Raw genomic sequence first — 12963 nt, 5'->3', positions numbered from 1 at the left:
CCAGGGGGAACGACCTCATCTCGGAAAAATCTCCAATACTTACAGCGGCTAAGTTAGTATGCTAAAAAGAAAAGTACCATTCTGGGGAAACAAGCCACCAAGCGCCTACCATGATGTTTTGCCTCCCATATCCCCTTGGACAGGTCTCGCCACCTACGCTTATCATAGGTCGAACAAGCTGCTAGCTTACGAGACCACACAGCCAAATCAGGGACCTCGTTCGACAACCAAGGAGCCGCTACAAAAAATGAAACAGAAAAATGTCGTTATAGAGCCCGCCTCTGCTATAGAAAAAGTGATAAAAGTACAGGTAGGCCACTTACGTGTGAAATTCAATTTCTTAGGAAAGGGTAGAAACTCTCCAGGGATAATATCGACCGTCCGTGCTTGAACGAACCGGCTAATCCATCCCCGGTCCTCGTCCTCTTCGTCATTAACAGTAGGGGACCGGTGGATCAACGCTGCAGGGTAATCAAACTTTGATAATGCAACGACTAATATAATCTCACGAGATGACTGAAGGTGAACTCGAGCCCGGCCTTATCTGCAAAGTACCTTATCATCTGCGCTATCTTCGAAAGGGATGGGTGAGCTGCACCAAAGTAACCTGGTATCTCCGACAGAACTCAAACACGATCTGGTTGGGGGGACCCAACATAAAGGAATGCATATACACGCTCAAAAATCCCTCGACGTGGGTCATGATGCTCTCCTTAGAGGAAGGTACTTGCAGTACCACTCCCTCTCCTCATCCACAGTCCTTTCTGATCATTTCGAGGTGTTCCTCCCTTACTGATGAGATGAACCTCGATGCATGCTCCCGATGTCCTTGAACATCGGGAGGTCTCTCCAACGTAAAGTCTCTCCTGGAGACAAAGCACCTCGAGGCCTGCTCGTCGGGCACCAGTGGTGTACCACCGACCGGATGCGGAATAGAGGTAGATCTCCCCCTCCCTGATGGGAGGATGTCGACGTATCAGTCATGGCTACGATAAAATGGGAAAAAGAGTATAGATTTGGGCAAGGGTTTTTGAGTTGAAACAACGGAAGAACTAGCACCAAGAACCAAGTTCTATGGAAGAAATAATTACTCAGAGTAGCAGAATCTCCATTTGTGGAGCAAGCGAATGAATATATAGGGGCAAAGTAGCGACTGCTCGCCTACCCAGAGGGACAATTAATTCTGGCCATGGTAATGTCACTTTTCCCTTGGGAAATATTCTGGCGGGACCACCCTAGGGCTCCCTTTATCAGATCGCATGAATGCTGCTATCCCGTGAAACTCGAAAGGTATCGAGACCTCGAGGGCTTCTTGCTATCACAAGCACCGGCCCCAAAGAAGTTATCGACTTAACTTCAATATAGGACCCGATTTTGAGGGTCCCAATTACTCCAAGTATGGGCTCCAAAGAGTTAATATTAAAATTTGAAGAATAACTCCGCAAGAGCAACGAGTACAAAAAATGGAAAGACTTGGAGCAGAAACACTCTCTTGCATCGCCAAAAATATATTTACAAGAGGCGTCTTTACAAGACTCATCCCCCCGGGAGTACGTACATAGAAAGAAAAAAGAAAAGAGCAAAGCGACACAAGGCCTACTCTTCATTGCCACTATCCTCTGAACCATCTCCAGGATCCTCATCTAAAGTGACCAAGAGTGCCGATTTTCTCTCCAATTCTCGGGCCTCCTCGATCTCAGTTGAAAGATCGATACCTTTGGCTCTGGACCCCTCTAAAACTTCCTTCTTCGTCTTCACGCTAGCATGAGAGACAACCCGAGCCAGTTTTAGCTCGGCCTCTATCGATATATTACGGGCTATTTGATTCACAGTGGTTGCATCCTTCAGATAAGTAACAACTTTTTCTTCGATCTCGAACTTAGCCGCAGTCAATGCAGCAATCTCCTTTCGAGCATTTTGGAGAAGACCATGGGTCGTAGCCAAATCCGAGGTCACTACCTCATTTTTCTCCTTCATCCTGAGGATCTCCACATTCTTTTGCCCGATCTGCGAATCCTTTTGCCCATTCTGTGAAGGGAAAGATAAGCTAGTCAGTATCAAATATGAGAACAAAGGGTGGATTCACGCATAACAAAATACCTGCTCAGCAAGATTAGCTTTTTCTCAGAGCACTCCCTCAAAGCAGCCCAGAGCTCGCTTGACTCCTTTTCCTTTCGGGCGGAGTAGGCCTCCGACTCTCGCAGTACCATGGTAAGCCTCTCTAGCTCCTTCTCACGTCAAGAAAGCTCCTCTTGGAGCCTAGAGAGGGCGTGGTCATACATCTCTTTACACTACGGTAAAACAGAAGAGTCAGAAAAATGAAGAATAATCTTTGAGACTAAAAAATATACATAAAACAGCTATCACCTGCCGCTGAAATCACCTATGTCATCGATGTCCCCGATGGGCAACTCCTACCCCTGAAAAGCTCTGGGTCCAGACCCTTTAAGACCAACAACAACGGTCCCCCCAACAAAAACTGCACCATATCCGGCCACGGGGTCCAGAACCACATTAACACCCTCCTCTAGAGTCTTCGCGACACGAGACCGACCTGAGTCGGCCGTTCCCGATTCAGTGGCTTTTGGTCGAGGCGCCAGTGAGGCTCCCATGCCCAACCTCATTCTACGTACCAATCGGTACTCGCCCTCATCATCATCCTCATCCTCAACGCCGAGACTTGCTCTAGAAGTTGAAGCCGAGGTCCTAGTGTCGTCTCGAGGCCCGCGTGACTTAGGTTTCTTTGCCACAGAAGGATCGGCAGCCGCCTTACCCTTCCTTTTCTTGCCCTTAGTGGGTTCCGAAGCCTCCATTTCGCCCCTAGTAGGCGGCCTCATCCGCATACTCTCACCAAGGTCTGCACAAGTGCAATGAGCATAACTTATCAGCACAAAGGATACAGGGAGAAACATAAGGCTAAGACATAGGTGGCAAGGAAAACTTTACCATGATTCTTGGCCACCCACCGCGTCTTGGCCAGGTCGGGCCAAGATCGGACAAGATATGGGAACGAGGTATCCAACTACTCGATCCATCTCAACAGATCCGGGACCGTTTCGGGATACCAAGCGGTAGCTGCAGAAACCAAAAGAGATCATTTTTTCGGAAGGAAGGAAAGAAAATCGCAAAACATGTCCAAGGGAAAACAATACTTACGCTGTGTGTTCCACTTCTCTGGGAATGGCATCCTCCCGGCCGGAATGATGTCCGAGGTCTTCACCCGGATGAACCTACTCATCCACCCTCAATTCTTGTCCTTATCGGTGCTCGAGAAAAAAGATTTTTTGGATCGGTGGTGAAGCCTAATCAAACCTCGATAAAATCAAGGGCTGTACAACCTAATCAAATGGTTGAGGGTAAAAGTCTCGCCCTCGACCCCATCGGAGAAATATCGGAGCATTAAGACTATCCTACAGAAAGAAGGATAGATTTGACCAAGAGTCACTTGGTATTTGTCGCAGAAATCGAGGATAACCGGATCTATCTCCGGAGGAGGGGATTTAGGAGGATCGACCGGACCCAAAGTGAATGGGTAAGTATATACATGAAAGAAACCAGCCTTGTAATCAGTTATGTTCTCATCAGGACGGGGAATCTCCACCTCCGTTGCCTCCCCCCATCGGCAGTCTTCCTTTACCTTCCCTATGTTGTCACAACACTAATGTACCGGGACACGTGTTCACATCGGCCCGGTGTAGATGAGGTTTTGTCGACAATAAAGTCCTTCGACATGTCAAGCTCGGTGGGAGTACATTGTCCTACGGTGGATATCACTTTGGGTTTCTCTTTAGACATTCAAGATGAAGAGGCAGCCTCGTCTTTCCGAGGAACAGCCTTGGAGGTTCTAGCCATGATAATGAAATTTCTCTAAGAAAGTAAGAAGAAAGGATACAAATGGGGATGAGTCTGGCTTTGCAAATTTGAAGATGTTGAGAAAGTAAGAATTATCAAACGATTGGTGCATTTGTAGGAGTTGTGTGGGTAGCGGAAGGGACGAACTAGTAGCGGTTTGTGGGCTTCTCGATAGTCGCATTTGACGGCGACCCTGGCACAATTTTTTTGGCATGGCATTTAATGCTTTGATAGGCTGATGTCACGGCGATGATGCCCTCGGAATAGAAGCTCAAAATCGTTTCCTATCGCTTTGTTCTAGGAAACGCGAGGACTATCTGTATACGGTAAAATCGGAGGGTCCGATTTCTCGTCATTAGGCACTTCGGAAGATCACCTCGAAGGCTCGAGGCCACGGCCGAGTATCCTCCCTCGAGGGTCATCGACACTCGACCTCGGGGAAGTAATGATCACGGTAATGGTAGAAATGGGGAGTTCCCAAGGCACATAGCTAGGACTGACAGAGCCTAGTGGACTACTCTAAACCCGAATTAGGGCATCATCTAGCTGTCCCATCCCCATATCTTTGTAATTATTGCATTTTTGTACTACGTTGGGACTCCCCTCATATATAAAGAGGATCCTTGTCATTTTGTAAACCTGTGTTTCTTCAGACGCTTCACACGAAATACACAAGAACATTCTCTCTGCTCTTTAACATAATCTCTTGATATTATTGCTTCCATTTATTATCTTCATTATTATTCATCATTTTTGTTACTTATCATTGGCCATAAAGAGCCTTCGTTAATTTCATTATAACTGTTAGTCGCCCTTCAACTGCCCTCGATAGCTCCCAGCTAAACAACCAGAATCGACCTCGAGGCCACCGAATCGACAAGCTCAAGGCCCCGATTGCTAACCTATCGCTTGGTTATCACCTTATTCCTAACTCTTATCTCATTTCTAAGTCTCACACACAACATCACCGCTTAACAACTAGCATAAAAATAGATCACGTATTTTTAAAGTCTCATAATCAAATTTAATTGTTATTATCATTTTCGCGGTAAACAAACTGTCAGATGAAATTAGTTGGTGCAGGAAAGAAAATTACTTATCCTTGGACATATATAGGAGCATGAGGGTCAAAATTTTGTCTTGGTTTGCTTATCGTGATGAAAACATATTGATAGGCACTGTGTGCTAATATGTTTTGAGTGCTTTCCTTTTATTTAATATTCAAAACTAACTGACTTGCTTAATTCAAATTTGATCGTTGCATATAAGCACTCTAGAAATGTTAAAACTCCCTAATGAGTAATGATAAGTTCTTCATTCATATAATGAACCCACAAAATGGCTAATCTATATAATTAATCGCAATATTTCAGCAAGGGTTATGGTGAGTTAGATAAAATTTCTCTATTATTAATATTAGAAGTGGTCGTAGTCTAGCTCCGAATATGAGAAACACCGTTAACATTTTCACCTTTAATGTGTTTTACATGGCACAAATCTAAATTAATTTGAGCTCCAGTACGGATACATGGCATCAGATACAAAACCAAAAAAAAAAAAAAAAACTCAAATGTTAATGGACCTACTCATCATGACGATTGTCAGAAGCGCCATACCAGACGATATTCTGCTTTTATATCACTGCACCTCACTAGTACGGCAGAGGGAGGTGGTACTAAATTTTACGTGTAACTTGGTTTACAGTTATTGTTTTGTGATTTGATAAGATATTTGTGAAACTTTTACACAGTAGAGACTAGTAAGTTTTACATGTTTGTTGTATGTAACAAATATTCTGAAAAGCTCTACTGTTGTATGTAGACGCGCTCTCCTGTTAACAATATAAATTTATTTTATATTTATCTACAATCTTCTTAAGTTTATCAATCTATTTTTAGTATAAACAGTACTCATCTGAATTTGGTTTTTAATGTGACTTTATTATATAAATATTTTTCGCACCATGCGTTAAATGAATAAAATTTAAACTTGTCTGTAATTAACTGACTTGTAAATGAGAGGAGTAAATTCATTGATTTTTTTCTTCTTCTTTTAGAAACTAGAACAGACTAAAAGGGTACAATGTAATTGCTATCAACTTTTGTGTCTTCAGATTTCCATACTTTTGGACCCAAAATTTTTACAGTGCTCGTTGTCACGTCCTTAGTCTCAAACTAATTGTACGTGCGACACTTAACAAGTCGGTTACGATCTTACATAACTAGCCCACGTTCTTCCTATGCCAAATCAACCTTACCACACTCAGGATCACTAAGGAAATGTTAGAACACAAGAGAATTGCCAAAGGAAGTTTTTGTATTAGAGAGAACTTGATTGTTTTCCCGATAAATTTACAAATGAATGGTCCCTTTATATACTAGTCTCGTAGGGGCTAGTGCGTAAATATTAATTATTATACAAGTCCCTTATTATTTACAAGTGAGACCCCTCTCTAGAATTCTCTACTTAGCTAGAATCTTCCAAGAACTTTCGTAGCAAATCTATAGGGTTCTAGGATCTTTCTAGGAAAACCTCTATATTTCTCTAGAACTTTCATACAAGTTATAGCCTCTTTCCTATGTAAGCTTTCCATATGGCAAAAATATATGCCAAGTGGCACCTACGTGGCATTATGATGTGGCGGGCCATGACACTCTCCCCACCCAATTTTGTGTCGCCCTCGGCATAAAGCATCAACACGTATGCACATACCTTAGTGTCGTCAGAGATCTTTGTCCATTAGTCATGATGCTCTATGAAACAGTTTGCCTTCCCATATCACAAGGCATCGATCACCTTTCTTTTTGTCCCGTTTGTACTTTGGACAGCTAGCAATGATGACCTAGATCCTCTGCTCATCAGATGTCTCTCCTTGCTCTTGGCCTGAATCTTCCCATGACTCAACCAAGTCCAGCAATTTCTAAGCATCGGGTCCATGCTTCCACTCCCTATTTGGATACCCTCTGTAGTCGCAGCCTTGCTAGAAAAGTTGACTCCTTCTGCTTGGTGCATCATCTAAGTCTGATAGCGTGCCATCACTTTGTAACTCGCCATCCTCTTCAACTATATCCGCCCAACTTTTCTTGCTTCTACCATGCTCCATTTGTATGGTGCTAAGACACGCTTTGGAATCCCCTACTTTTGACTTAGATTCCAAGTGCATCCCCCCAATGCAAGAGGTCCCTCATGTGTCACCCTTGTGTGCCTGCACAAAGTTCCCGATCATTGCTGCAAGCTTCCCCAACTCTGGGCATTCACTTGCTCGATTTGATCCTTTACAGAAGTAGCACCCTCCCTTAGGCACGTACCCGCTACCATTTTTTTGGCCCTTGCCATTCCTCTTGGACCCTTGTTCATTATGGTATGACCCCTTGACATTGCCCTTGTATATCTCGGCTATGCCTTTCTCGTTGTCCTTGTCATGATCTCCCCCCCTCTTGGCATTGCCTTCTTTGGACTTGGCAGACTTCATCTTGAAGTCAACAAGGGACTCGACTACTAATATGGCCTCGTCCACGTTGGCTACTTGATGTCTTCTTAACTCTTGCTTTGCCCAATTTTGCAACCAATCCATGAAGATGAAGAGGGAATCTTCCTCGGATAATGATGGGATTTGCAGCATTAAGGTAGTGAACTCGCGCACATACTCCCAAATTATGGCCGTCTGTCGGAGCTCCCCTAGCTTCCGTCTAGCTTCATACACTACATTCACCGAGTAGAATTGCTTCTTCGGCTCCTTCTTGAACTGCTCCCATATCTCAAGCTTTCATAGACCGTTCTCCACGCCAACACACTTTTGACACCACCACATCGCGGCGATCTCTGAGAGGTACAACACAACAACGTTGATCTTGGCCTCGTCATCTCTCATTTTGTCGTGCTTGAAGTAGATCTCCAAGCGCCAAGTAAAGTTCTCCACTTCTTGTGCATCATGAATACATTTGAAAAACGGTAGTTTGGAAGCCTCGATCTTGGCCTTCCTCATCGCAACAATATTACTGTCTGCCTCGGTCACGCCAGTATCGACATGCTCCTCGAGTAACTCTATCTTTGCCTTCATTGCATCGATAGTACTCAAGGCCTTCATGAGTCTGCTTTCCAAGGTAGTGATGTTTGCCTTAGCTTCATCTCAGTCTGTGTATGTCCCTCCAAATCATTTAGGATACTCTCAATCTCCTCAAGAGTGTGTCCCTCAAGAACGCTAAGAGTACTTTCCACCTTCCCCAAGCGTTGGCCAAAGATCTTGACGGCGTCCATCCCCGCATTCACCTTCATCACCCATTCTTGATCGAGCAAGACGTCCTCTGGCAGAACCTCCACTTTATCATCGCTCTCCTCAGTGGCAGATAGTTCTTGGGATGTAAGCCCCTCGTTTGACATAATCTCGTGCGACATCTCCTAGCTCTTGTTGGCTGTGTTCCTCTTTTTGTTACGACGGTTCTTGCCAGCATCATCTTGGATGACATTGGCTTGAGTGTTGGCAACGTTAATTTCTCTGGCATTTGCCATTTTCTTAGTTGTAACGTTTGCTCTGGTACCACGTTGTCATGTCCTTAGTCTCAAACTAAGCGCACGTGCGACACTTGACAACTCGCTCACGATCTTGCAAAACTTGCTCACATTTTTGTTATGCCAAGTCAGCCTCACCACACTCAAGATCGCTAAGGGAATGTTAGAACACAAGAGAATTGCCAAATGAAGTTTTTGTATTAGAGAGAACTTGATTGTTTTTCCTGATGAATTTACAAATGAATGGCCCTTTTATTTACTAGTCTCGTAGGGGCTAGTTTGTAAATATTAATTTTTACACAAGTTCCTTATTATTTACAAGTGAGACGCCTCTCTAGAATTTTCTACATAGTTAGAATCTTTCAAGGACTTTCCTAGCAAATTCATAGGGTTCTAGGTTTTTTTTAGGAAAACCTCTATATTTCTCTAAAACTTTTCTATAAGTTCTAACCTCTTTCCTATGTAAGCTTTCCATATGGTAAAAAATATATGTCAAGTAATACTTATGTGACATGATGATATGGCGGGTCATGACAGGCGTAGAGCCAGGAGCTCATTCTCTTTAATTGATCAACACATTTGGACCAAGGTGAAAAGTCCGTTTCTAACCCCACATCCCTCTGGAAAGATGGTTTTGTCTTTACTTTCCAAGTCTTCGTCACATAATTAAAATTAAAGGACTAAAGTTATGGTCAACCATATTAGTAAAACATAAACATTCCTTGAAATGAAAGATCGGGTGGGCTAATGATCCTAATTGGATTCTTAATTAGAAGTTTATGTCCCCAATGAAACCTCCAAGGAGTCAAGTGGACCCCATTAGCTTAATTATGTCCTTTTAAGAAATTAAGAAGTATTATGTAATTCATTGCTCCTACAGTCCTACTAGTCAACAACGGAACTAAGAAATTCATACAGGTGGATTCAAAATATTTTTACTAGAATATCACCAAAGAATTGAATCTATGAGCTAAAGTAGTTTTTGATCTGTCTTTCATTAATATACGAGAATTTTTTCTTATGTAAAAAGAAATTATTTAATAGTTTATATATAAATAAATAAAATTTTCATACTCACGGAATATAGTTTTTCGACGAAAAGGATTTAATTAATTCCATAGCCTGAAACATAGCTTTGCTCCTGCCTACCACTCTCTAATTCTATAATGAATGTACGAGGCATTTTAGGGAAGTGCACGGTTAGCCACTAATAACACATGTATTTACTTTTAAGCCATCATTTAAAATGTCTTTAGTATTTAGCCATTGCTTTAATAAACTTTAACTGTCCGGACGAAAATACCCTTCTGCTCATGTCCTTAACTTTTGTACTTAATTTCAGGACTTCAGGACTACATGTCCTTAACTTTTGAACTTGTTGTCACACCTCCTTTTTACAATACACCCCCGTAAAGGGGTATTTAAGAGAGTTTTCCCAATTAAAGGAAAATCGAAACGAGATTATATTATTAAAAGTTTCAGAGTCGCCACTTGGGATAATTTTATGGTGTCCCAAGGCACCGGTTCAAATCCCTAATCGAGGAAAAGATTGACTCTGTATTACAGTCCGCGAATACAGAAATTCGGGTAAGGAATTCTGTTAACCCGGGAGAAGGTGTTAGGCATTCCCGGATTTCGTGGTTCTAGCATGGTCGCTCAACTGTTATAATTGGCCTATTTGCTTGATTTTAGTACATGTTTCAGCCTATGGTGCAATTTTAACTTTATAACCTCTTTTATTTAATTATTGGGAAAGATTCAACGTCATCTAAAATACGTCTTGAACCAATGTCACATAAATGCACCCGCGGTCCACGACACATTTTGTCTAACGTTGTTGAGATTTAGATTTAGGTCACATAAATGCACACCCGAGTTTAAGGAAGTTAAATTAAATTACGCGCCTAAAGCAACTACACGTTTGAGAATTGATTATTTTCCTAGAGATCAAGAACGCGTATAAAAAATTCAAGTATTATGGAGTTTCTTTATAGAAGTACATATAAGACAATCTAAAAATTAATTAAGAATACGAATACACATTATTCAAATTTGGAACTACAAAAACAACTCGTCTAGAATGAAAACAATCTAGATTAATCAAAAACCGTTGTTCACTTACATATTTTTACTCAATTAAACTAAAGATAGCATCCATATGGCATCAAAAATATTCAATTATCTTAAAAGAAAAAAAAACATCGCTAATTAGCATGAACACCACAAACAAGATCATTGAGGTTTATCCATAAATCCAAGGATACAGAGTACTGCCAAAGAAAAGGATTTTCACATTCATATAGAGAAGAAAGGACAAACACTTTCCAATACCACAAATTCTGTCCAAAAAATTAAAAGGCATCTGCTGTAGCAACCCTACAACAACATATCTCCTCAAATCTAAACTTAAATTATCTATCTTTAATTCTATAGATACAAAGACCAAGCAGATATGTACAGCACAAGAGTAAGGGTGTGAGCAAAGCAAAACCTTGTTGCGCCATGCCTTTCCAAGTGACTGTAATTAACGTGATAACATTCATCCAAATTTACACTAGAATGCAATGGATCAAAAATATCAAAAAGTCCATTCATCTGTTCATGGCTGCGAACTTAGAAATTCTATAAATTACAATCATGTTCATATTGCGTTCATATTAATTACAACAGGAACACTTATGCAGATAACTATGCCTCTTTTCTACATGGATTTATACTAATTTCACGCACCAGAGTAACTCAAATTCAATCAATTGGGCAGGTGATATTGTAATACATTTCGGACACATGAAACAGATAAAATTACTACAAATTCATGGTATTATAGCACCAAATCAACGATTACATAATCTGAATCAAGCTCATACCTCAAAAGCAACGTAGAGATTTCCGAATAGCTAAATAAAATCAGAGCAGGTGAATCAATAGAACAGGAACAACCCAAACAATAGTGGATATCAGTTATATAGCTTAAATAGCACTCGGATTTCCGGAAATTATGAAGCAACAGCAGAAGTAAAAAATAGCCTTGAAATCCCTCATTTGTTCCTGTTCTTTTTTGTTTTGGTTTTTGGACACTCATCTTGGATTTTCAGATCTGGATCGTGAGATTTTTAGTAAAGAAGCAAAGATTTGTTTTGTTTCTTGTTGTTCAGTAGAGAAGAAAAATCCGCCGTGGTTCAAGGGGTAAGGTATTTTTTTGGTATTTTTTATTAGGTCTCTAATGTGAGGGATTTAGGGTATAAAGAGGGTAAAGGGTTAATGGGTCAATGGTCTGGGCCTTTAAAATGGTCTAGGGATTTAAATCAAATGGGTTGTTCCAAGCTGGCCCAGTCCGATTTTGAGCTTCAAAATAGCCCTTTTGCCTTTCTTTGTTTTCCTTTTCTTTTCTTAGATTTTAAAATCCAATTAATTAAAATCCTAAATCAATCTATTTTGTAGAAATTAAAATTCTTTATTTATTTTTAACACTAAAACAACTAATTAACTTAAAACTAAAGAAAAATACTAATTTTAAAGGCTAAAAGTTAAATATGTAAAAATGACAATTTTTAGGATTTTTTCTATGATTTAAAAATATTAAAAATGCATGAAATGCAAAATAAAGAAAATTCCTAAAATTAATGACAATTATTTTTTTGTATATTTTAGGAGTTATTTTCATGTAGGGCAAAAATCACGTGCTCACAGCTGCCCCTCTTTGCTCGGAAACCTGAAGGGTTTTCGTGCAAATATAAAGTGAGCGGATACGAGCGATTTTTGCCCATTTAAATACTCAGTGGGAAGCATTTTTAAAAGATTTGACCGCACCCTACTTCCGAGGTTGCCTACATATCCTTGGCTAAAAAGGAATCAGGTCGGTGTAGTTCGGGAAGTTTTGGTAGGTGCGACTACCATGAAGCTGTGATTTCACTATTGTTGTTGCTGCTACTGCTTACTGCATCCCCTTATTACACCATGATAAAATAAAAAGAAGCTAGACTATACTATGATCTATGCATTACAAAATCGTATCTTATATCTTCAAACTTGCTCTTTGTGGTTCTTGTTGCCTTGTTGACTTGTATACTCCCGGTGAAATCCCCTTGGTGCCTGATTGCTGAACTGGAATAGTATTCCCATGCTATCCAGGTGGGCGCCTGATTGCTGAACTGGAATTGTATTCCCTTGCTCTCCAGGTGGGCGCCTGATTGCTGAACTTGAATTGTATTCCCTTGTTCTCCAGATGGGCTCCTGATTGCTGAACTTGAAACGCATTTCCTGCTCTCCAGGCGGGCTCCTAACTGCTAACTTGAAATGTTTCCTTGCTCTCCAGGCGGGCTCCTGACTTCAACAAAATAGACAAAAACAAAGAAAATTTTCTGGCCCAGTTTGGGTATCTGGGCACATATGTAAGTGTAAAACGAATCACATTACCAAATATCAATAAGAACTTGAAAGCTAAAACTTGAATTGTACTCCCTTATTCTCCAGGTGGGCTCCTGATTGCTGACTTGAAATGTATTCCCTGCTCTTCAGGCGGGCTCCTGACTGTTGACTTGAAATATATTCCCTACTCTCCAGGCGGACTCCTGACTGCTAAACTTGAATGTATTCCATGCT

Source organism: Nicotiana tabacum, chromosome 3 (genome assembly GCF_000715075.1).
Source record: "Nicotiana tabacum cultivar K326 chromosome 3, ASM71507v2, whole genome shotgun sequence".
In the NCBI taxonomy this organism is placed as follows: Eukaryota; Viridiplantae; Streptophyta; class Magnoliopsida; order Solanales; family Solanaceae; genus Nicotiana; species Nicotiana tabacum.
The sequence above is the reverse complement of the archived record's forward strand: the minus strand, read 5'-3'. Positions refer to the sequence as shown.